The 26,742-nt window shown below is 43.9% G+C and overlaps 1 protein-coding gene across 7 annotated transcripts in view; it reads right to left on the reverse strand.

The window, feature by feature from the left end:
* Positions 1–13,718, reverse strand: part of WDFY4 (WDFY family member 4) — a 301,742-nt gene extending 288,024 nt beyond the window's left edge. For 5 of the 7 annotated variants that reach the window (XM_070493276.1, XM_070493259.1, XM_070493286.1 and 2 more), the window contains exons 1-2: positions 13,588–13,717; positions 13,050–13,281 (exon numbers count right to left, since the gene is read on the reverse strand). The gene's annotated coding sequence lies outside the window, so the exon portion shown is untranslated. Of the gene's footprint in view, positions 1–13,049; positions 13,282–13,433; positions 13,566–13,587 lie in introns of those variants that run through there. The other 2 variants (XM_070493267.1, XM_014841545.3) reach the window with 2 other exon arrangements.
* Positions 13,719–26,742: the final 13,024 nt, after the last annotated feature.

Consider the following 26,742-nt stretch of genomic DNA (forward strand, 5'->3'; position numbering starts at 1 on the left):
AACTGTCCACACATACTCAGACCCTTTGCTTTTACTCCAGAGTCTCTTCTCCCCTGGAGTGCTCCTCCCTCAGCTCCACGCATCTCAATCCTGCTGCCTTCCACTCACAGTTCACTGCTGCCTCATGGACACAGGTTTCCCTGATGCCCCAACCAAGAAATCACCCTCCTCTCTCCAACTTCCCAACTCCTTCCACCACCAGGCCATCCTGTGATTAGACAGCAGCCTTCCTTGGAGGAGTGGGGGACCTGAGCAGGGGAGCATTACCGCTACGAGCATCCTTTGGACTCAGTGCAACTGAGACAAGTGCTGTAATATCTGCCTTTGCTGGCTATTAACTACAATGGGGAATACACCTAGAAAACCTATTGGATGTAAGCAGAAAAAAAGCCAGCTCTTAAAGGGCCCATTCACAAATTCACCCATCTCAGAAAGCAACCTAAAATCACCAGAAAGAAAGGTGCACAGTCCTTTGGTGAAAAGAGACTCTGGGTGCATCTCAGTGAGAGGAGAGACCTCTCTAGGGACTGAGACATTGGCGGCAGCCATTATTGTGACCTAGTGCAGGTGTGCTGACACACAGGCTGGCAGACACCATTGGAGTTCTTCCCCTGACCTGTTAGCCCAGGGTCTGTCCCACCCACTCAAGTGCTGATTTAATCCAGCTCAGCCAGGGCAGGCAGCCCACCCTAGGCACTGGTCACACCCAACAGCAAGCCCTCAAGCAGCTTGTCAGCCTGCATAGGCTGAGTGCCTCAATCCTCTGCAGGCAGGAGAGTGGATCTGCCTCTGTGGGGCAGGGCATGTGTGAGGAGCAGGTGGAGGATGCAGCATGGGGGACTCTGCAGTGGGGTAACTGGGTCCACTTCAATGGATCAAGATGTGTGCACAGGCCAAGACTGTGCATGTGACAGTGTATGCGGACTGTGGGCCATGGGGCTTATCAGTGGCAAAAGACCTGTGCTTCTCAAACAGCCACATAGGGGATCGGTCCACCTTCCAAAGCCTGAAACAACTGAGTGGCCCCGTGCTTGGGGCCAGACCCACTCAGCTGCAATCCTGAGAGAGCTGACAACAGCCTTGCAAGCTGGAGGCCTACAGCAATTGTAAGCCCATGAGCCTAGGAACCAGCCATGCTGGGGACCTACTCACTTAACAAAAAAACTGCTACATGAATGTGCTATTAGACCTTGCAGCCAATTGTGCTGGGGATCCCCAAACCCGATAAAGTAACTGAAGGGTCCATAGCAGACACACACAGCTGAGCATTACAACCAGCCAGCCAGGGGGACTGCCTAACCTCCCCAGGAACCTGCAGCAAGAGCAACCCTGCCACAGCAGAAGAACACACATAGCCCACACAGGGGTCACTCCTGAAACATTTGGAACTGATGATGAGAGGGAAGAACACTGCTGGGCTTCATAAGGCATCTCTTAGATAAGGTCACTTCTCCAAGATCAGGAGACATAGCTGACCCACCTAATACATAGATATAAGCACAGAGAATCAGGAAAAATGAGGAGGCAAAGGAATACATTCCAAGCAAAGGAACAAGACAAAACCCCAGAAAAAGAACTAAATGAAATAGAAATAAACAATCTACCTGACAAAGAGTTCAAACAAAAACTCATAAGGATGTTCACTGATCTTGGAAGAAGACTGGATGAACTCAGTGAGAACATCAACAAAGAATTGGAAAATATAAAAAAGAACCAATCAGTCATGAAAAATACAACACCAGAAATGAAAAATTCACTAGAGGGACCCAACAGCAGAGTAGATGATACAGAAAAACAGATCAGCGAGCTGAACAAAAGACTAGGGGAAGTCACCCAAGCTGAATATATAAAAGAATTAAAAAGAATGAGAACAGTGTAAGGGAACTCTGGGACAACATCAAGTACACTAACATTCATAATAGGTGAAGCAGAAAGAGAAGAGAGAGACAAAGGGGCAGAGAATCTATTTGAAGAAATAATAGCTGAAAAATTCCCTAACATAAGGAAGGAAACAGACATCCAGGTACAGGAAGCACAGAGAGCACCAAACAAGATAAAATCAAAGAGACTCACACCAAGACACATTATAATTAAAATGTCCAAAATTAAAGATAAAGGGAGAATCCTAAAAGTTGTCAGAGAAAGGCAACAAATGAAATACAAAGGAAACCCCATAAGGCTATCAGCTGACTTCTCAGCAGAAACCTTACAAGTTAGAAGGGAGTGGTAACATATGTTTAAAGTGCTGAAAGGAAAAAATCTACAGCCAAGAATACTCTACCTGACATGGTTATCATTCATAATGGACGGAGAGGGGGCCAGCCCTGTGGCCTAGTGGTTAAGTTCATGTGCTGAGCTTCAGTGGCCCAGGATTTCACCGGTTTGGATCCTGGGCACACAGATGGCACTGCTCATCAACCCATGTTGGGGCAGTGTCCCACATAGGACAATTAGAATATACAACTATGTACTGGGGGGGCTTTGGGGAGAAGAAGAAGAAGAAAAGAAGATTGGCAATAAATGTTAGCTCAGGTGCCAACCTTTAAAAAAAACAAAGAAAGAAAAGAATGGAAGGAGAGATAGAGTTTCCCAGACAAGCAAATACTAAAGGAGTTTATCACTAAGAAACCAGTTTTACAGGAAATGCTAAAGGGAATTATCTAATTGGGAAAAAGAAGACCACAAATAGGAAGAAGAAAATTACTTTTTTAAAAAAAGGCAATAAAGTCATTGGTAAAGGTAAATATACAGTAAAGGTAGCAGATCAACCACCTATGAAGATAATGTGAAGGTCAAAAGACAAAAGTACTAAAACTACCTGTTTGAATGATAAAAGGGTAATGGATGCACAAAATAGTAGGTTATATATGATATCAAAAACATAAAAGGTGGGAGGAGGGGAGTAAAAGAGTGGAGCTTTTAGAAAGAAGTCAAACTAAAGAGACCATCAACTCAATATAGATTGCTATATACATAGATTATTATATATGGACTTTATGGTAATCACATACCAGAAACCTATAATAAATATACAAATAATTAAGAGAAAGGAACCCAAACACATTACTAAACAAAGCCATCAAACCACAAAGGAAGAGAGTGAGAGAAGAAGAAAGGAACAGAGGAAAACTACTAAAACACCAAGAAAAAAAGTAACAAAATAGCAGTAAGTACATATTTATCTATAGCTATTTTAAATGTCAATGGACTAAATGCTCCAACCAAAGTAATAGAGGGGCTGATTGTATTTAAAAAAACAAGACCCATACATATGCTGCAGACAAGAGTCACACTTCAGACCTAAAGACTCTCACAAACTGAAAGTGAAGGGATGGAAAAAGATACTCCATGCAAATGACAAAGAAAAGAAAGTGAGAGTAGCAATACTTAGACAAAACAGACTTTAAAACAATAACTGTAAGGAGGCTGGCCCCATGGCCAAGTGGTTAGGTTCGCGCGCTCCGCTGCAGGTGGCCCAGTGTTTCGTCAGTTCGAATCCTGGGCGCGGACATGGTACTGCTCGTCAGACCACGCTGAGGCAGCGTCCCACATGCCACAACTAGAGAGGAACCCACAACGAAGAGTATACAACTATGTACTGGGGGGCTTTGGGGAGAAAAAGGAAAAAATAAAATCTTAAAAAAAAAAAAACAATAACTGTAAGAAAGTGAAAAAGAAGGACACTACATAATGATAAAGGGAACAATCCAACAAGAGGATATAACGCTTGTAAATATCCATGCACCCAACATAGGATCACCTAAATATATAAAGGAATTACTAACAGACCAAAAGGAGAAATAGACAGTAACACAATAATAGTAGGGGACTTTAACACTCCACTTACACCAATGGATAGATCATCCAAACAGAAGTTCAAGAAGGAAACACTGGCCTTAAATGACAACATTAGACCAGATGGACTTGATAGATATACATAGAACATTCCACCCAAAAACCGCAGAATACCCATTCTTTTCAAATGCACATGGAACACTCTCCAGGATTGACCACATATTAGGCCATAAAACAAGTCTCAATAAATTTAAGAAAATTGAAATAATACCAAGCATCTTTTCTGACCACAATAGTATGAAACGAGAAATCAACTACAGTAAGAAAATCAGAAAAGACACAAATATGTGGAGATTAAACAAATGCTACTGAACAACAACTTGGTCAATGAAGAAATCAAAGGAGAAATCAAAAAATACCTGGAGATGAATGAAGATGAAAATACAACATGCGAAAATCTATGGGATACAGCAAAAGCAGTTCTAAGAGGGAAATTTATAGCAATACAAGCCTAGCTCAACAAACAAGAAAAATCTCAAATAAACAATCTAACAGTGCACCTAAAGGAACTGGAAAAAGAAGAACAAACAAAGCCCAAAATCAGTATAAGGAAGGAAATAATAAAAATCAGAGCAGAAAAAAATGAAATAGACTAAAAAACAATAGAAATAATCAATGAAACCAAGAGTTGGTTGTTGGAAAAGATAAACAAAATTGACAAACCTTTAGCTAGACTCACCAAGAAAAAATGAGAGAAGGCTCAAATGAATAAAATCAGAAATGAAAGAGGATAAATTACAACAGACACCTCAGAAACACAAAAGATTATAAGAGAATACTACGAAAAGCTATACACCAACAAATTGGATAATCTAGAAGAAATGGATAAATTCTTAGAATCATACAACCTTCTAAAACTGAATCAAGAAGAAATAGAGAATTTGAATAGACCAATCACCAGTAAAGAGATAGAAACAGTAACCAAAAACCTCCCCCAAAATAAAAGTCCAGGATCAGACGGCTTCCCTGGTGAATTCTACCAAATATTCAAAGAAGACTTAATGCCTATCCTTCTCAAACTCTTCCAAAAAATTGAAGAGGAGGGGAAGCTTCCTAACTCATTCTACAAAGCCAACATTATCTTGATACCAAAACCAGACAAGGACAACACAAAAAAGGAAAATTACAGGTCAATATCACTGATGAACATCAATGCAAAAATCCTCAACAAAATACTAGCAAATTGAATACAACAATACATTAAACAGATCATGCATCATGATCAAGTGGGTTTCATTCCAGGGATGCAGGGATGGCTCAACATCTGCAATTTAATCAACGTGATACACCACATTAACAAAATGAAGACTAAAAATCACATGATCCTCTCAAGAGATGCAGAGAAGGCATTTGATAAGATACAGCACCCATTTATGATTTTAGAAAAAAACCTCTGAATAAAATTGGTATAGAAGGAAAGTACCTCAACATAATAAAGGCCATATATGACAAATCCACAGCTAATGTCATTATCAACAGACAAAAACTAAAAGCTATCCATCTAAGAACAGAAACCAGACAAGGATGCCCAATTTTGCCACTCTTATTTAACACAGTACTGGAAGTCCCAGCCAGAGCAATCTGGCAAGAAAAAGAAAATAAAAGGGATCCAAACTGGAAAGGAAGAAGTGAAACTGTCACTATTTGCAGGTGACATGATTATATATATATATAACCCTAAAGAATCCACCAAAAAACTTCTAGAAATAATAAACGAATATGGTCAAGTTGCAGGAGACAAAAATCAACATACAAAAATCAGTTGCATTTCTATACACTAACAATGAAGTAGCAGAAAGAGAAATTAAGAATACAATCTCATTTACGATTGCAACAAAAAGAATAAAATGCCTATGAATAAACTTAACCAAAGAGGTGAGAGATCTGTACACTGAGAACTATAAAACTTTGTTGAAAGAAATTGAAGAAGACACAAAGAAATGGAAAGATATTCCATACTCTTGGATTGGAAGAATTAACATAGTTAAAATGGCCATACTTCTTAAAGCAATGTACAGACTCAATGAAATCCCTATCAAAGGTCCAACAACATTTTTCACAGAAATAGAACAAAGAATCCTAAAATTTATATGGAACAACAAAAGACCCCAAATAGCCAAAGGAATCCTGAGAAAAAAGAACAAAACTGGAGGCATCACACTCTCTGATTTCAAAATATACTACAAAGCTATAGTAATCAAAACAGCATGGTACTTGCACAAAAACAGACACACAGATCAATGGAACAGAATTGAGAGCCCAGAAATAAACCCACACATTTATGGACAACTAATTTTCAACAAGGGAGCCAAGAACATACACTGGAGAAAGGAAAGTCTGCTCAATAAATGGTGTTTGGAAAAGTGGACAGCCACATGCAAAAGAAAGAAAGTAGACCACTATCTTACACCATGCACAAAAATCAACTCAAAATGGTCTAAAGACTTGAATGTAAGACATGAAACTTCCAGAAGAAAACATAGGCAATACGCTCTCTGACACTGGCCTTTGCAGAATATTTTCAAGGATGATGTCTGACTAGGCAAGGGAAACAACAGAAAAAATAAACAAATGAGACTACATCAAGCAACCTTCTGCACAGCAAAGGAAACCATCAACAAAACAAAAAGACAACCTAGCAATTGGGAGAAGATATTTGCAAACTATATTTCAGATAAGGAGTTAATATCCAAAATATACAAAGAACTGATACACCTCAACACAAAAAACCAACAACCCAATTTAAAAATGGGCAAAAGATCTGAACAGACATTTCTCCAAAGAAGATATGCAGATGGCCAACAGGCACATGAAAAGATGTTCAATATCATTAACTGTGAGGGAAATGCAAATCAAAACTACAATGAGGTATCACCTCATTCCGGTCAGAATGGCTGTAATTAACAAGACAGGAAACAATAAGTGTTGGAGAGGATGTGGAGAGAAGGGAACCCTCATACACTGCTGGTGGGAGTGCAAACTGGTGCAGCCACTATGGAAAACAGTATGGAGATTCCTCAAAAAATTAGGAATAGATCTACCATATGATCCAGCTAGTCCAGTGCTGGATATTCAGCCAAAGAACATGAAAACACAAATGCATAAAGATACATGCACCCCTATCTTCATTGCAGCATTATTCACAATAGCCAAGACTTGGAAGCAACCTAGGTGCCCATCAAGGGAGGAATGGATAAAGAAGATGTGGTATACATACACAGTGGAATACTACTCAGCCACAAAAAAGGATGAAATCTTGCCATTTGTGACAACATAGATGATGGACCTTGAGGGTATTATTCGAAGTGAAATAAGTCAGAGGGAGAAAGTCAAATACCATATGATCCCACTCATAAGTAGAAGATAAAAACAACAACAAACAAACACATAGCAACAGAGATTGGATTAGTGGTTACCAGAAGGGAAGGGGGGAGGGAGGATGGTGAAAGGGGTGTTTAGCTATGTGTGTGGTGATGGATTGTAATTAGTCTTTGGGCGGTGAACATGATGCAATCTACATAGAAATCAAAATATAATGACATACACCTGAAATTTATATAATGTTATAAACCAATGTTACTGCAATAAAAATAAATCAAGCAAGCAGCCACTACCAGCACGTGATGGCACTTGGCAGTTTTCAATGCTGCCTCCACACTTGATCTCACTTAATTATTACACCAGGTGTGCAGCATTAGGATCATCCCCACGTGCAGGTGAGGGGGAGCCTGGGAGGGACAGTCACTCACGCGTGGACACGGTTTGTGGAGTCAATTAGAACAAGAGTGTGCATTTTGTAATTCCCAAATCTGGCGATTTTCCTCAGTACCGACTGCCTTACGCATCTCTTTCTTCCTTGTGTTATCCTCACTCATGAATACGCTTCATCGTTCTCATTCCCGTATTTCCTCAATTCTAAGTTTCTATCAATAGTAAAAGGCCACAATTATCTAATTAATGTTTTGGGGGCGGGGATAGCATCACATAAAATACACACGTCAAAAATGAGACGGTTCAGACTCTTTAAATTGTGTCAGAAAAGAAGCATTTCTGGGGAGGAAGGTGATATTATAGCTGGTGATGGTGGGGGATCCCTTCCGCAAAGGGAAGCAGCAGGATCACTCTCTAGTGGGGTAGCTACCCCGCCCTCAGCCCTTCCCAAGCGGGAGCCAATATGGTAAACGCATCATTTGCAGAATGAAATGCTTCCTGGAGACGGGTGTATGAAAGGAAAAACTAAAATAAAATAATAAGACTGTGTTCTGATCGCAGGGTAGTGCCCCTGGTTTGTCTGGGTTTTTTTTCCTTTGACTACCTGGACATTTGTCCGTCCTGATTCTCCAGGCCTTTTCTCACCCCCCCGCCGTCCTCCAAGACGGTGGCAACCGCCCTGCGCAGCTGCAGCGCATGCGCTGTATGAACCGCACCCGCACGCCGGTGGGAGCCTCAGGACCCTGCGCAGGCGCGGGCGCTGTGTTGCTCTGTGTTCCCATCCTGGACTGCAGGCCCTTCTGTATCGCTGCCCGCCTGCCGCTTCTAAAGGATGCTCATTCTCAGGGCAGAGCACGGGGCGGGTTGGGGGGCGCCGGTGGGAGCTGCAGGTCGCCAAGGCCTCTCTGTTATAGCATCTCCCAGCCCGCCGCCTTCTGCAGGTGGGGCCCCTCTCCTTGATCTGGTCCGCTCTCAAAGGGAGGACGGGAGAGCCCTGTGGGCTCCCAGTAGCGTGTTTCAGCATTATCAACTCCTGATACGCCCTCGCCCACCTCCATGACTCAGTTTCTTCAGGTGTGTGTATCTCTTTCTATTTAGTGCATATCCTTTAAAAAGCTGTTATTGGAGTGCTACTTGCCAATTTTATTATTATTGTATTGCAAACATAAAAATCAAGTATCTCCCCTTTCTTGAATACCACTTTTCACATCAAAGTGTATTTTACTTGTAATTGATGTATGTATAAGGAGTTTCCTTGCATTAATCATCCAGCCTCATATAATAAACGTATTTTTTTATGCTGCCCTTTTCCTTAAATTATCAGGTTTAATGACCAAGAAGCACTCTCTTCCTCAATGGTCCTTAATTGACTCTCTCACTCCCTAATAACGGATGCTCTGCTGTTGTGCAGGATGCTGGAAGAAAGGATCCGGGTGCAACCATTTTGCTGGCTGTGAATCATCTGTGAAGATGAATTCTCAAAAGAAGGATTAACTATTTGCCAAAAGGGAAGAGCAGTTTTCACACTTCTCTCCAGCAGTGTCGCTTCCTCAGCTCCTTCACGGTCGAGTTGCCCAATGCAAAGTGCACAGGCTTTAACATCAAGTGAACTATGTTCAAATCTCAGCTGAGTCACTTACTGTCTGAGGGTGAAGGACCTTCACCCTCTGAGCCTCCATTTTCTTGTCTGTAGAATGGGAGTAATGAAACTGACCTCAGTGTGGGGATTAAGTGAGGTTACACATACCAGGACCCCGGCCAGTGTCTGGTTTATTCTAAGTACTAAATCCATTCTTCTTACAATCCGTACTTTCTTTCTCCTTGGAATTATTTGGGACAGGTAGCTTTTCACTTCTCGAATTTCCCATCCTTCTTGAACTGTGTTCTCCACAAAAGCCTCTGGCCGTGAAACAAGAGGTATCATGGCTCTGCAGGATGGCTGCCCGACAGAAATACGAAGCCAGCCACAAATTCAAGCCACATGTGTAATTTTAAAGTTTTTGGTAGCCCCGTTAAAACAGTAAAAAATGAATAAGCTAAGTTAATTAAACCTATTTATTTAGATATATTTTTAAATATATTTTGTTTAACCCGATATATCCAAAATATTATCACTTCAATATTGAATCAATATTTTTGAGTATTAATGAGATATTTTACTTTTTTGCTGTTGTAGTATCTTTGACATCTAATGTGCGTTTTACACTTAGAGCACGTCTCAGTTTAGACTGGCACATTTCAGGAGTGGCTATGGGCCACCATATTAGACAGCGCAGGTCTAGACTTGGAGACAAGCTTTTAACAGGTGCTTCAAATGGCGCCATCACCCAAGGCCTTGGGAGTGTTGCCTGGAGCCATCGTTTCAGATGCAAAATACAGGTGCATTTTGATGGTTATCAGCCCTTGGAGGGAGATAACAAATGCAGGGCCCTAGTTGTAGATAACTGGGTGGCAGCTCTAAGAACATCGAGTTCATCATCCCCCTTTCCCCAATGCACAAGACATCTCCCCTCTCCCTAGGTGGGCAAGCTGTCGCGCTTTTCTACCATGAAGGTCACATGAGGGCAGGGGGTGTCACGACTTCATTTCTCCACTTGATGTCTAATACTGTCTAACAGCATCTCCATCTTTATAGATTCAAATCTATATTCTGGAATAACGAGCACCTTGCAAATGTGCTCCCCCTGCCCTCGACCCAGCTCAGTAAATGTCCACTCCATTCTCCCTGTCCCTCTGGGGTCATTTTTAACTTCTCTCTCTCTGACTCTATGCTTACGTCATCATCAAATCCACATTCAAACGGTATCTAGAATCTCACCAATCTGACGACCTCTCATTATCTCTACCACTATCACTGTGGGGCCGCCACCGTGCCCTCCAGCCGGGATTGTTACCACAGCCTCTTAACTGATAGTCTTGCTTCTTCTTTTGCCACCCATGGAAGAGCTAAAATAATTCTTCTTTAAAATACAAGCAGAAGTCAGCAAGAGTAAAAAACCCCATATTTTAATGATAATTGAAATGATATAAAAACACAAACCACCTAGGAATAAATCTCGGCAAAATATGCACTACTTTTATGAAGAAAAGTATAAAATTTTGTTTAAATACTTTCAAGAAGACCTAATAAGTGAGGAGACAAGCCATGCTCATGATTTGGAGGAGTCGTTTTCCTAAAGATAGCACTTTTCTCCAAATTCAAAGCTGAACGCAGCGTTTTCGTTGAACCTGAGAAGCTGATCCCAACGTTCACATGAAGGGAAAAAGTACCAAGAACGTCAGGACAGAATGGAAGAAGAAGGAAAAGATGAGAAGACTCTGCCCAGATATCAGCGTTTACTATAAGCCTGTAGTTGATAAGATTATATAGTACTGACAAAGGGATAAACAAGGTGACAGAATAGTGAGCCCAGAAGCAGACCACACATACAGAAGAACTCGATTTACAGCAGAGCTGTTGGACGTCCGTGGCTAAAGAACGGCCTTTTTAATTAATGGGGCTAAGACTCCTAGTTATTGGTATGGGAAAAACAAAATAAAATAAAATATTAGTGCCTATCTTGCATCATACAGAAAAAGCATTTCTAGGTGGCACTGAAGACCTAAATGAGAAAGGAAAATTATTTTTAATATTTTGAATAATGTAAGAGAATCATTTTATGACTTTATAGTGGAGGAGAATTTCTTAGACGACATGTGACAAGTGTGTGTCATAAAGGAACGTACGGATAAATTAAGCTCATTGGAAATTAAGAAATTCAGTCATTAGTAGAAATCACAAAGAACATAAGGAGACAAGGCACAAACAAGAGAAAAAATATTTACAAAATATGCAAGTAACAAAGGATTAATATCCAAATATATATTAAATTACAGAAAATCAGTGGGATGAAAAACAGATGACCCCATAAAGAAATGGGCAAAAGATGTGAACAGGAAAAGGATTCCAGAATGGCCAATAAACATCTAAAAAGATGCCCAACCTTAGTAATTCAGGAAATGCAAATTAAAAACATAGATAGCTTTTCATTTTCACTGGACTGAAAAAAATTAAAACTCCACCAATTTGAAATGTTAGTGGGGACGTGGAGCAAGGAAGCTTTTACGTATTGCTGATGAGTGGGTAAAATGATACAATTGGTGTGCAAAACAATTTGGCATCATCAGTAAGGCTGAAGATATATATGCCCTGTGACCTGCCAATTCCACTTCTCGGGCGTACACCCTGTGGAATTCTTGCACACACGCCCCAGGGTACACGTCCAGGGAGAGTCCTAGCCACATGCACAGGGGCTAGAGCCCCTGGCAGCTTGTAATAGAAAAAAACAAAAAACCGAGAAATATCACAAGCGCCCATCAGCAGCGAGCTGGAGAAGTATATTGAAATATATTCATATATAACAGAATACTATACAGCGGTCGACATGAATGACTTAGAGGCACACGCAACAATATCAGGGAATTTCAGAAACATAATTTTGAGCAAATTAAGCAAGTCTTAAAGAAATATTCAGTTCCTATTTGGACAGTTCAAAAGCATGCGAAACTAAATAACACAAATTTAGCGATTAAAACATACGAGGTGAAACTGTAAGGGAAAGCTAAGGAATGGTCAGTCTCAGATGCAGCACAAGAGTTTTCCCTGACGAGAGGGAGAAGTGCAAGAAGACGGAGGGATTCAAAGATGCTGATGATCTCTAAAAAACCACTAAGACGGCGGCTCACAGCGTTTATGTTATTTTTATCCCTTATACCCTACACTTTTTCTAAATTTTCTTTTCCATCTATTCAACATTTAAAAGCTTCCAAGTCTGGAGGAGTATAGCCCAGGTCCTCTCGCTGGACAGGAAGGCCCTCCCTGACCTGACCCCAGCCCATCCTTGTCTGGCCGGGTCACCTGGTGCCCCCTCAGCCCTCTCTGCCACGCTGGCCTCTGCCAGGCCTCCTCCTCTGCACCCGGGCCTTCTCCGTTCCCCCACCAAGAACGCTTCTCAGAAACCCGCATGGCTCAGGCCCTCCCTCCCTTCCTTCGGTCTCCACCCGGAAGGTGCATTCATTCCCCAGCCTCCAGCCCCCCACCCTACCCCCTGCTTTCCATCTTACTTCAGCCCACAGCACCAAGTACCACCGACCCCTGCTCCCTGACCCTGTCACCTTCAGCCATGCCTGGCAGGACATGGCTCTCGATAAATATTTGTTGAATGATTAAATGGATGACTATGCAGAAAATCATATTAAAATCGAAGCATTCCACGGAAAGGACGATACATGAAATCCTTAGTTACCGGATGAACTTCTCACGCTTCGGGGAGGTTTGGACAAAGGATTGGTTCCGTGTTCTATAACGTGCCATTTCAGGGGGGAGAAGAGCAAATTCTCCATGAGCAAGGTGGTTCCTGCTTATGCAGAAAATGTCGGGGTTTCTAAGGTTCAATGTGGTAATTCACTGGCGGAAGGTGAGGCCCGAAGAGGCACCTACTTACCAGACCCCCAGGAGTGACCACAGGGCCAGGACAGACCAGCTCTCTTGGTGACCAGTCTGAGGCAGCCCCCACTGCTCGGCACCCTTCAGAGGCCTACACAGGGCCTGGGCAGGGGAGCCCACAGTCGGTCCCTCTCTCCATCCATGGAAATCGGCACAGACAGGCCGGTGTCCAGTCTCTCCCGGGTATAGCAGGCCACCTTTCTCAGGAAAATCGTGGGAAAGGGCTTGACCTGAGGTAGGAGGATGAGGAACAGTGGTGGAAACCGGCCTGGCTGGGCAAACCCCAACAGTGACAGACACCCCAGCAGACCCAGGCAGCAGAGTGGCCCTGACCACGCACGCACACTGCCCACCCTGCACACACTTCCTGCTCCTTGCTCACCTCCTCTCCCACATCCACAAACCCAGATCAGGCACCGGTGGTCATGTGCTCCCAAGCTTAGCTGTCCAGGAAGCACCCCCCCATGTCCCAACAGATAGGACTCCCATGTCCACCTCTGACCTGGCCTGGCCTAGCCAAGAGCAAGATGACCTACCCGGAGGTGTGGCAGTCAGGGCCTGCAGACGTCAGACAGCGTGGGTGCCCCCATAGCTGGCCACAGCCCCCCAGGCTTGGAGGAGGAGAACTCAGCCCAGCATTGTCAGTCTTCAACTGCGTTTCGCTATGAATCACTGGAGCTGGGGCTCTGCTCATTTCCTGGAGAAAGCAGAAGTGGAGACTTGGCAGATGCCTGATTCTGCCCACTCCCCAGCCATCAGCAGAACCCCCTGAGTTCTGGCTGGTGGTGGGTGACTCGGGCCCTGCATCGAGGCCCCCTAGGGCAGGTCACTCAGGGGTCAAGCAGGGCTGGGTGGGGCTGAGGACAAAGAGGAAATAGTGGACAAAGAAGCTGGCCCTGTGCTATCAGGCTGGACTTTTCCTTTCTTCCTTGGTCGCACGTGTCCTCACTGAGCCTCCGAGAAATGAGGATGATAATGCCGTTTAGGTGAATTTGATTAGAGGTGTGTCTAAAGTGCCATCATGGACATTGCGTGGGCTCATCAGCCCCTCCCCGCCAGGTCCAGAGAAAGCTTCTCATGTGGATTCCTTCCTCTTCCCTCTTCATCCCTAACTTGCACCACGGATCAAGGGAGTCCTTTAAGGTCAGATGGTCAAGACCGGGTCTTGATGAAAGGAAAGTTGAAGTCATAGAATGACGTTCTCGGAAACTCAGGATCAAAGTTTTCTTGCCTTTGAGTATATTAGATTGAATCATTTCATCTCATCTATCCATAACATCCTCGACGTAGGACCACCCAGGATAGCCATTCAAACACAACGCCTCCCTGTGCCACATGGGCAGGAGCAGTGGGTAGCACGAACGCCTGGTCCTTAAAGCTAGCTCACCTGTTCCTAGCTCACAGCCAGCTACTGTTTATGAGGAACTATAAGTGGGAGGCAACACCATTGGTCACAGGAGGCAGAAAGGCTCTGAAATTGGTTCAAAGATGAAATCAATGTTTGTAAGCAAAGCTCAGCTCTCGCCAATGCGAATCTGCTGGTAGACGGCAGCCAAAATAGAAGGCTGGTCCAGCTTAAGCACTGGTCCACATGCCCATGCTGAGCCCATGCCACTCCCCAGCAGGAGTCAGAGGTACCAACATCCCTGCTTGAGTTTTCACTTCTCATCCACTGTCCATGGGTAGAAAGGATGCTAGAGGAAGCTGGCAGGGTGTGGCACATCGGGGGTCACCCCGAGACAGGCAATGGGATGTGCAACAGCACAAGAATCACCTCGTTGAGCCAGAATGAGCTCCAATTTCTTTTTATTTTTTAAAGGTATGCTTTTAGATGAGGCAGATTGGCCCTGAGCTAACATCTGTTGCCAATGTTTCCTTTTTTTTTTCTCCCCAAAGCCCCAGTACATAGTTGTATATCATGGTTGTAAGTTATTCTAGTCCTTTTATGTGGGACACTACCACAGCATGGCTTGATGAGCAGTGTGTAGGGCAGTGTCCAGGATCCAAACCCGTGAACCCCAGGCCGCTGAAGCAGAGTGCGCAAACTCAATCACTATGCCCCATGGCCAGCTCCCTCCAATTTCTTTTAAAGCAATGATTTAAAATCCATGGTTGTACTATTTCTGAGATCCCTTGTGCTATAGAATGTGTCCCATTATGGGAGAAAATGTTAATTTTCTTGGCAGCTGGTACAAGACTCTTTCCTAGAAAGAGACCTGTTTTTGTTGACTAAGGATGATAGGTTAGTTGAGGCTGGATCCTAGGTTGAAAATCTGGGTTGAAATTCTCAGTACTGTACTAAGACAATTAACATCTTCAAACTTAAGAAAACCTGCCTCTTATGTGTGGAATGGAACTAATGCAACATTGTAAGGAACAAATAAGGTAATATTTGCAAGAGGGTTTTTAAACACTAAAAGGGGCTGGACAATGTGGGTTGTTGTTATTGAGAGAGTTGCCAGTGCTAAGAGACTGAAGCCACCAGGGCGGCTATGAACTGCTCACGTAAATGTGTATTTTTGTTTAGGGGAAATGTGAGATTCTGTGATTTTTTTTTAGATGTCCAAAAATAGCATTTATACTTCTGCTTCCGCTTATCACAGCATAACTAGTACACAACATACCTCTCCATTGAAAGTAACTCTAAAATAGGAGAAAAATATAAGACAACTGTTTTTAGGCATTGGATAGCAAGCAGCACGAGTCTGTGATCCTTGGGATGAGAAAAGTACATAGGATGAGCCCCACCATTGCCCTGGTTTTCTTCCTATAGGTACTTTCCCACTGTGCTGCAGGAAAGTGGAGCCCCAGGGGCAATAGTCTCTCTGAACTGAAAAGGTGTAAGTCAGAGAGTTCTAGGCTTCTGAAGGGACTGGAATTTCCAGGATGGGGTCCTAAGAAGAGTGTGTTTTGTGGGAATTTGTTGTGTGTGTTCTTGGCCTGTGCATCACAGGATAAGACTCCAAGAGACCTGCTCCACAGCTGAGAATGGAGTGGAGGTAACAGAGGTTGGGCAGTATTAAGGATGCTGGAGTTCCATCCCATCCAGAATGGAGAGCCCTCACTGAGCAGCCTGGGATTTTATCTTACACCTAGAAAGCTCCACCTGAGAAATAAGAACCACCCCCTAGAATGGGAGCCACGAACTAGGAACAAGTTCAAGATTGAAATAGAAAAGTCCTTAGAAAGAATAAAAGCAAGTCTGGCAGAACTGAAAGGATATTCCAGTAAATTAACTGCTAACCAGAACAAAACATCATCCTTTAAAGGAAGAAAACATAATGCAACATCCTTTCAGTGTAACATCCACCCTGTCCAGCATACAACTGAAATGAGTAGAAATCTGAAGAAACAGAAAAATGTGACCCATAACAAGAAAAATAACTATCAATAGAAACAGACCCCGATGTGAACCAGACATTGAAATGATCACACAAGGACTTTGAAGCAACTGTTAGAAATATATATTCAAGGACATATATATATATATATATATATATATATATAAGAAATATATATTCAAGGATTTTCTTTAAAGAAAAGATAGCCATAATAATTGAAAGGTGTAAAATTACAGTAAATAAATGGAAAACATAAGAAGATTTAAAAGTAAATTATAGAACTGAAAAGTATATTTGAAATAAAAATTTTACTGATGGGTCAACAGCAGATTGGTGACTGCAAAAAAAAAACAGTTTAATGAACATAAAGATCAATAGAAATTACTCAACATGAAGGATGAAGAGAAAAAAGATTGAAGAAAAATAAGCATGCATTCAATTGTCTTTGGGACAATATCAAATGGTATAATATATGTGTGACGTGAGTCCCAGAGAGAAAGAAGAGAGAGAAGAGAGCAGGAAAAAATACTTGAGGAAATAATGTTTGAAATTTGCAAAGTTTGTTGGAAAAACAGCAAATTGCAGATGCAATAGGTTTAATAAACCCCAAGCAGGAAAAAAATAGAAAGAAAACCACACTTAGGCGCATCACAGTCAAAGTCCTGAAAATTAAAAACAAAAAGATTTTCTTAAAAGCAGTCAGAGAAAAGAAATATTACATATAGGGGGACAAAAGCACAACCTCAGGCAGATGTTTTATCCGATTCAATGGAAGTTGTGAGACCATGGAAACACATCTCTAACAAAAACAAAACAAAAATTGCTAATCTATAATTCTTTCCCCAATGATATCCTTGAAGAAAGGAGGATAAAATAAAGTTATTTTCAGATCATGACAGCTGAAATTATTCCTCTCTGGGAGACTTGCACTACAAGAAATTCTAAAGAAAGTTTTTGAGGCTGAAAGGAGATGACATCAGATGGAAACTTAGATCTACAGAAAGGAAAGAATAGTACTATTAATGGCTAACATGTGAGCAAATAGAACAAATTACGTACTTCTTCTAGTCTTAATTTCTTTAAAATTATGGCTATTTAAAGCAAAATTGTAACACTGTACTTTGGAGTCCATACCATATGTCGATGAGATATAGACAACAATTGCACGAAAGATGAGGGGGTAAACATAAGCACACTGTTGCAAGTTTCCTACGTTGTACATGACACTTAGAGAAGGGAGTAGGGATTGGAAAACTGTAAGCAGGAAAATACTTTCCTAATTTTCAACAGTAATAGATGGAAGGTAGAATCTACAACTCCACTTTAGTAGTATTGACACAAAACTCAAAAGGAGCCCATTGAGAAGATACAGAAGAACCATAAGCTGCCATTCAGTTAAATGCTCATTTATCTGTGTGGATGAAACAATGCTGGCAACACTATGGATGTGAGCTTCAATAGGTCATTGGATAGGCCTCTCATGATTGACACTTCCATTTATTCCACTGCCATCTCCTCAGCACCATCATATGACTGACACGGCGTGAGATGCCTGGGGTGGTAAGATCCAGTCTGTCTTTGAGGAGTTCATGAACATCATTCACACCATGCAGATCTCAGCCACTGTACACAGCCACACATCTGTTGTGCCAAAACGGTTTTATTTTGGGGAAGTAGGAATAGACAGCTGAGACTTCAGTGTAACTCTGAGCTCCTGTTTACCCTCACACCATTTACATGGCATTGACAGAAATTAGGTCCCCCTAAAGACTCTTGACTTTGGGGGAGTTCTCATGGGAGCAGACTGAGGATATCAGTGAGGAGTAGGCTGGGAAGGGGAGAGGGGTGCAGGTCGTGGCAATAAGGAATGTGAGGGAATGTTTTGAAAAAAGATCCTTGGGAAACAAAAGCCTGTTCAAGAAATGGTGCTGGAACAACATGAATGTCCATGATGAAAATAAATCAATCTCGACCCCTACCTCACACCATATACCAAAAAACAAAAAATCAAGATGTTTCTTAGACCAAAATGAAGATGCTAAAGCTATAATGCTCCTAGGAGAGAACATAGGAGAATATCTACGCAGCCTGGGGAGCTTTCTCGGAAAGGACACAGAAGGGAATAACCATAAAGAAAAAGACTGATAAATTAGACTTTATCAAAATTAAAAATCTCTTCTAATCAAAAGACACTGTTAGGGAATGAAAAGGCAAGTCACAATCGGGGATAAAATAGTCACAAAGCATATATCTGACCAAGGAAGTATCCAGAATGTATAAAGAACTCCAACAAATCAATAATCAAGAGATAAACAAGCCAATAAAAACCAGACAAAAGACTTAGACACCAAAAAAAATATTTGTATATATATTTAAATATAAATACAAATGGCCAAAAAGTAGATGAAAAGATGCTCAGTACTGTTAATTATGAGGTAAGTACAAATTAAAACCACATTGAGACACCTCAGCACACCCACCAGAATGGCTAAAAAATTAAAAAGATTATCAACACCAATTGATAAGGATGTGAAGCAACCGGAATGCTCCTGCATTGCTAATAAGAATGTATGATGATACAATTACTTTTGTAAGCAGCTTTGCTGTTTCTTATAAAGTTAAATATACGCTAACCACGTGACCTAGCAATTCCACTCCCGCGTACTTAGCCAGATAAATGAAAACACGTGTCCACACAAAGGTTGTGCATGAGTATTCATAATAGCTTCACAGTTCTTTTTTATTTTTTTATTGTGGTAACATTGGTTTATAACATTATATAAATTTCAGGTATATTGCGTTATGTATTTTGATTCCTGCGTAGATTACATCATGTTCACCACCCAAAGACTAATCATAATCCATGACCACACACATGATCTTAATCACCCCTTTCACCCTCCTCCCTCCCCCCTTCCCCTCTGGTACCCATTAATCCAATCTCTGTCTCTATGTGATTGTTTGCTGTTATTTTTATCTTCTATTTATGAGTGAGATTCTGTGGTATCTGACTTATTTCACTTAGCATAATACCCTCAAGGTCTGTCAATGTTGTCACAAATGGCCGGATTTCACCATTTCTTATGGCTGAGTAGTGTTCCATTGCGTATAAATACCACATCTTCTTTATCCATTCATCCCTTGATGGGTGCCTATGTTGCTTCCAAGTCTTGGCTATTGTGAATAATGCTGCGATGAACATAGGGGTGCATGTATCTTTATGCATTCATGTTTTCATGTTCTTTGGATAAATACCCAGCAGTGACATAGCTGGATCATATGATATTTCTATTCTTAATTTTCTGAGGAGTCTCCATATTGTTTTCCATAGTGGCTGCACCAGTTTGCACCCGATCATAATTTAGTATATGAAACTTAGTATACCAAATTTAGATTTAGTATATGAAATGCTCGAACAGGCAAAATTAATCTATAGTGAAAAAACTCAGAACTTAGGTTGCCTCTGGGAAGGAGGCATTGACTGGAAAGAGGCCCAAAGGAATTTTTTGACATGATGAAAATATTTTATGTCTTCATGGAGGTGTGGGTGACACAGGTGAAGCAATTTTTTTAAATGGTGCAGTTAAGATTTGTATATTTAAACATACATAAAATTTTACGTTAGAAAACTATAAAAGTAATTAAGTGGGGAATGAGTGGAGGTAAAAATGAAACAAAAATGGCAAAATGCTGATCACGGTTGAAGTCGGAGCATGAGTACATGCGTTCATTATACTATTATGTTTACTTTATATATGTTCAAATTTTTTCTGTAATAAAACTTCCTTAAAAGAGAAAGAGAGAGCAAGAAAGGAAGGCTAGGTTTACCAGAAATTAAAATATACTCTAAATCTTCTGTCATGGAAACAGTGTTCACACGGACAAACAGAGAGAACAATGGAACAGAACAGAAGATCCAGAAATAGCCTCAATCACATATGCAAATTGAGGATACTCAAAGGTGACACCTCAAATCCCTGGGGAAAGATGGACTGTCAATGAGTGGTGTTAGGATCATCAGATAGATAGATATATGAAAAATAAAATGATCATTTCCCACAACTCAGTAAAGCCAAATTAACCCATTTTGCCAGGTAAAAAACAAAATTAAACAAATGCTAAAGAAAAAAATAACGAGGATTTGCATAGCATCCAGTAGGTACCCGTGGGGACAGAGTTCTGGGAAAGTGACCACCAAGCAGGTCAGTCCCAGGGAGATGCCAGGCTCAAAGCCGGGAGCCAGACCTTGAGTGAGAGCCCCAGGACAGGCCGGCTTGGCGAGCAGAAGCCAGGTGGTTCCAGCAGCAGCAGACACAGCTGAGCAGCGGGGCATGCGGCCACAGAGGCTGCTCACGGACCTGGGGGAAACCAGGCGACACACGAGTTCATTTCACAAATGCACGGGTCCACGCCGTGGAAGGAGTGGGCTGCCTTCTGGTCGCCACACGAGGTCAGCCGCAGCTGCAGCAGCTGCCTGGTGAGGATGAGGAGGAAGAAAGGGGAGAGGGAGCAGGAGGAGACGAGCATACCGCATTTGTGAAAGACCCAGACAACCAGAGCAGGCCCAACGCAGTCTTGGACAAAGATGGCAGCAAGGACGGCGTGGCAAGGCCACAGGGCAGAGGGGTCAAGACTTTCGGACAGTGACCCTTCTGAAATTCTTTCTAACCCAGGAGGGGCTGCTTTTTCACCTCCAAAGGCCGTATTCAACACTTCCTACGTACAGAGAACTCCCCCACAGGGAGGGCCTGGGGGAGAAGAATTTACCTTCAGGTTGAAGAAAGGCAAGAGCAAAAGCATCAAGCACCATGAAGACAGTTGGCAACACCTTCCCCCACGGCAGAGAGGCTGGAGAGTGCTGGGAGATGATGCTGTAGGGGCCACAGGAAGCAGAGGGGCAGGAAGATGGAGACTTCCTGAGGCAGGTGGGTTGGAGGCCAACTAGGAACGTGCGGGTGGCCTGAGTTCCAGGCTCAGGCAGGGCCTGGGAAGGGCTGGGTGGAGCTGAGCTCTGCTCTTCCGGCCTGTACGCAGGAAGATGGAGTAGGGAGAGTGGCACCCAGGGTCTGATATGCACCCTCAGAGCCTGGCTGAGACCCAGATCTGTTTCCTGGACGAGCACCGAATGAGGGCAGCCACATACTGGCAGGGGTGTCTGGGCAAGGTGGCTTCACCGACATCTTGGAGGGAGCTTGGGCAGAGAATGGAGACCCAGTTTCTGGAGACAAGACTTTTCTGCACTGTCCTTAGGGAACCCTAAGGAAGGGTCTAGATGGGACTTCGTGCTTCTTCCTATGCCTCGCTGGGTTGGCTTTTGGTCAGAGGCGCAGAAAAGGAGTGACTGGCTTCGTCAAAGCAAGCAGGACGTGCTGTTTCTCTGGTCCCTGCTTCCCATTCTGCGTCATTGCACCTGTTGGTCTCTTCTGACTCCTCCCCAATCCACAGCACCCGCGGCAGAACGCCGCCCTGCATGGTTCCTGAGTGTCCTCTCTCACACGAGGCCCAGCCTTCTAGAGAGAGACGCTGTCTACTCTTCTATCTCCCTTTGAATTACCTGGACCAACCAAATGTGGCCTGGATGGGACCTGGGAGGTGACTGTGATCAGGCCACTGTGAGTCACTGTGGCTGGGCCCCTCCAACCATAACCATTGCTGGTGGCCGGGCATGTGCCCTACCCACCTTGAGTGAACCTGGCTGTCCTGGCTGCAGCCCCATGGGGGGCTGGGGGAGGGGGACAGAGAAGGCTGTCTCATCTGCGCTCCTTACAGCCTCAGACCCAGCCAGATGCTCATGCCCCGCAGAGGTCACCTCGCAGCCAGCCTCTGCCAGACAGCTAAGCACATCCACTCCTTGAGGCGAAGGAGATGGAAAGCAACGAGGGTGTGTTGAAGGAGATGCTGCCATGTTTGACTCTGGAGGACGGGAGAAGGAAGCCAAGGCCAAGGGCTGGGGTAGGAGGGTGGGTTCGGACGAGCTAAGCGAGGTTGGTAATGCTCCCCGGGGGACAGCACAGAGAGGCAGAGCGCTGGAGCAGAAACAGCGGAGGGCCTGGCTTCCGTTCCTGGATGTGTGAGCTTGGCCAAGATTGGACGCCTCTCTGTGGAGGAGGCCCCCTCCCAGCTCCTGCCAAGATGGAGTGAGATGATGCAGAGGAAGAGAAGCGTCTTCCTCCGTGTCGCAGGGCGGCGCTTCGGGTTCTGCATCTTTTGGCGCGGGGTGCAGGGCCCCCTCCTCTGCAGCCATCCTGGGGGCCTCTGCCCTTCTGTACACCCCTCTGGGGACAGCGGCTTTGGGTTACAGGGGAAGCAGCGGGGCGCGGCAGACCGCGCGGGCGCCACGCTCCGGGAGCCACCTCGCCAGCTGGCCCGCGGCCCCTGTGCGCCTCAGCTCAGGCGTGGCTCCCGGACACGCCCTGCGGAAAAAGACAGCGCCCGGGTCAACGTCAGCTCCGGACTTCACTGGGAGCAGGCCCGCCGCTGTTCCCACCAGTGGCACCGAGCCCATGCGGTGGGAGAGGATGCCTGCCCTCCTCCCTCCCGAGAGCACCATGCCCAGCAGGATGGGGCCCGGGGAGGAAGGGACGGCTCGAGGACCCGCCACCCCTTGCCGGGGAGGGGCAAGAGGCAAGGCTGGTCCCGGGCCCCGTCCTCACCTGCACCAAGACTCTTTCCTCCTCTGAAAATCAAGAAAATTACAGCCGTTTCCTACAGATTTTGTTCTTCCGAGAGTGAACTAGAATAAGCGCCTAAAGAGGGCGGATCAGGGCGTCCCCCTCTTCTCACCACAGCCATGCTTGGGGACACATCAGTGACTTTCTGCAAAGTACAGTTCAAGGAGCCTCAAGGGACAGACAAGGGAAATGCCTTCCCGCCTCCCGCCCTGCCCCTGAATTGCTGGGAAGGAAGCCCCCTCTGTAGCCCGCAGACCGCCTGCCCACTCCCCCCACCCCACCCCCCCCACCACCACCATTGAAGGGGCCTCTGAGACGTGAGGATCTCTGAGGTGGGAGCCTGAGGCAGTGACTGCTTAGTTGGGGACACCGCATCTCCTGGGGGCACGATGCCCTGGCCAATACTGGTTTAACTATCTCAATCCTTCACTGCAGAGAAAGGACCCGGCCAGGTGAAGACGCTAACGCCGGGACGTCGAAGGCCCTGAGCCGTCCTTGTCATGTGCATAAACTTAGGGTGATGAGGCTTTAAAAATAGGAATGCACCGCATGGCAAAGTGCAATGTTTAGCACATTGTGAATATTTGGGGTGTAGACAAGCACAAAATGTGACCGCTCCCCTGTGGACCAGAGAACCCCCCTGGCTGGCAGGAGGAAGGGGGAGGGCCGGCGGACCTGGAAACGGGGACCAAAGGCAGCTCAGTCCTTGCAGGATGTTTGTGGACATGGGAGAAAGCAAAACATACTGTAAACAGGATTACTACAAAGTATGCATGTGGGCCAGGCTGGAGGAAGCAGAAGTCGTCTTTTAAATAGCAGTTATGTTCTTTTTTTCACTTATAAAAGTATACTTGCACACGGAAGCAAAGTGCAGTTTATAAGAACATAAAAAGTAGCTCCCCTTTTGCCCATGATCATTTTCCTCTTTGCCCGAATAATCGCTAGATCTTCTGATGCTTACCATTACAACTTTAACTGATACTCCTCTTTTAGGAATAATTTTTTTTTTTTGGTGAGGACGATTGGCCCTGAGCTAACATCTGTGCCAGTCCTCCTCTATTTTGTATGTAGGACTCCACCACAGCATGGCTTGACCAACGGTATATAGGTGCTGGCTGGTGATCTGAACCTGAGAACCCTGAGCCACCCAAGCAGAGCACACAAACTTAACCACTAGGCCACTGGGCAGGCCCCAGGAATAATTTTATACAGTAGCTTTACACTTTCAGACATGAAAAATAAGAAAATTAGCATGCTTACACTATTCTCTTCTTCCTCTCCCATACTCATTCTTGATTTGTAATTATGTCTTTATTTTATTCTTTTAAATGTTGTCTTTCCAATTCTATTCATTATATTTTTATATCTCCTCCTAGTAATTGCCTTCATGACTTTAAATAGTGTATTCTCTCTTCTGTGTACTGAGTTAAGACAGTATTTGCTGCCATGAAAGATAGGGACACTATTATAGTTCTTCTTCCTTCCTCTCTCCTCCCCCTATTTTTGTTTCTTACTTTTTTCATATCACCGTCGTTTAAAATATTCGTGCTAGCCCGCTACAAGTCTCTTACTTGCTTTGTTGATAGGCTGACTCCAAAAACTAGAAAACTAATAAATGGCATTGACAATATTGTGGGTTCAAACAAAACATTCTCTTTAGAACCAAGAAGCATGATTGACCTGGAGAGAAGGAAAATATTCTTGTGTCATTAAAATTTTAATGTTAAATTGCATAAATTATATAAACTCATCTTTAAATAAATTATACTAAAAACAAAGGTAGTAGATACTTCTCATTTTGTCAGATTTTACTCCTGTGCTATTGAGGTTGCCAGCATCTACCATATCCGTGTGGTGGAAACGCTTAATAATGATGCTCAACCACACATCTCCCGTGTCTGTGTTTAGTGACGTCATGTTGGTGTTTTAAAATTGGCCTCAATGGAAGAATTTACACCACAGAAACTGGAATATGCTACAAACAAGGACTTTTCTTGTTTGTTGATTAGACTGAAGAAAGTGGTGGAGAAAATATTAATAATGTGGATTAAGTTTATATTGTGTTGTGTCTATAGCCTTTACATTGGGAACAGCACAAAACATTGAGGAAATATTTTTCCAGTGATTGAAAACCATTAGCCAATTTGATAGAGTCCCTCATGCCATGGACGACTGAGTAAAGCTCTGACATACATAGTGCTCAAGCTGAAAGTGGCTTCAGTTTGGTGAATATGAGGATGAGAAATAGTTGAACGGTGACCAACAGATTTAATGACTGTACATTATTGAGTAAAGCTTTGTAGATCAGGGTGCAATCCCATTTGTCACACCGTGGTTTAATTGAGACCATGGGTTGGCTATGGATTCAAAAGTTTGGCAAAAAGTTATGAAAGCATTCTGTAAGAATCAATTGGCCATGTGGAATTTGCAGTAGAGAATTGTATATTTTATTAATATTTGTAAATTATGTGCTCCATGTACTTTCTATCAGTAAAATTTATAATAAACTTGATAGATAGATGCATTTTTTGAGAGCTGGTTGTTAAGCGTTTACCAGCACACCACTGTCTCAGAAGCTTGCTGATCACATAAGAAATTAGGAGGAAAAGAAGAGAAACGCCTTCTCCGCCCATGCTCCAGGGCCAGCATGGTCCCGGGGCTATACGACTCATCAGAAGGATAATGAGAACATCTAGAATGGGGAAGCAAGAGCTGGGAAACAGTGGGGCCGAAGAGCAGGTCACTGCTCCGAGCCCTCCCCCACCCATCTCTAAAAAGGGGCTGCGGATCCCTCCTCTGCCCTCATGGGGCGGTTGCCAGACTGGAGACCACATCCTGGCTGTGAGGATGTGCAGGCCCAGGGGCATTACCTGCTCCTTCAGAGGGGGGCCCCCAGCCCCCCACCAATCACCAGCAGAACCTGCGGCTCAAACAGCTCACGGTCACCCACCGCAGGGGCTTCCCCAGAGCCCCCGGGAAGCTGCCAGCACGGGAGCCGCTGCGGGGGCTGGCTTGGTGCTGAAGGATGGGGAAAGGGCAGGCGGGCGAGGCCACTTCTGCTTTCTGCTCACACCTGCTGAGGTGCTAGCCCAGGGAGCACATTTGACTTCTCAAACCTCAGCCACAGGTTCACTTCAAGTTTTGAGGGAAAATTTACAGGCAGTTTCGTTATAACTCATTATGGCTGGGGCCTCTGCAGAAGTACCTCTCTGTGCTTCCGGAAGACTATGAAATGTGGGAATAATTGCTCTGCATATGGGTGGAGGTACCTATCACCCACGGAGATTGATTGCCTTTTTCTTCCAGACGTTTCTTGCAGGAAACCCCAAACTTCAAGTGTTTTGTTTACCCTCTTATGAATCGATCCTAAGGAAACAACCCGATATTCAGAAAAGGCTTTTTCTATATCTGCCTCCAATCCTTTTTTGAATGATGTGGGGCATGCATAAATCCCAAAGCAAACCTTTGTGCGGAAAGCTGCTCTCTGTCTGTGGGAAATCATCTGAAGGGTTTAATCTTACAAGCCTTTAAAGTAACATACTATACAGCTTGTGTAGACATCCAAATGTCATGGATTTGGTTTGGAGGCTCAGGTTTAGGTTTATAGGCTGTGCCATGGCCAGCGCGGACACTGCTTCAGCGTATGGGGAGGAACTGAATACGAAAACAGAAAAAAATC

The sequence above is a fragment of the Equus asinus genome, chromosome 2 (assembly GCF_041296235.1).
Source record: "Equus asinus isolate D_3611 breed Donkey chromosome 2, EquAss-T2T_v2, whole genome shotgun sequence".
NCBI classification, from domain to species: Eukaryota; Metazoa; Chordata; class Mammalia; order Perissodactyla; family Equidae; genus Equus; species Equus asinus.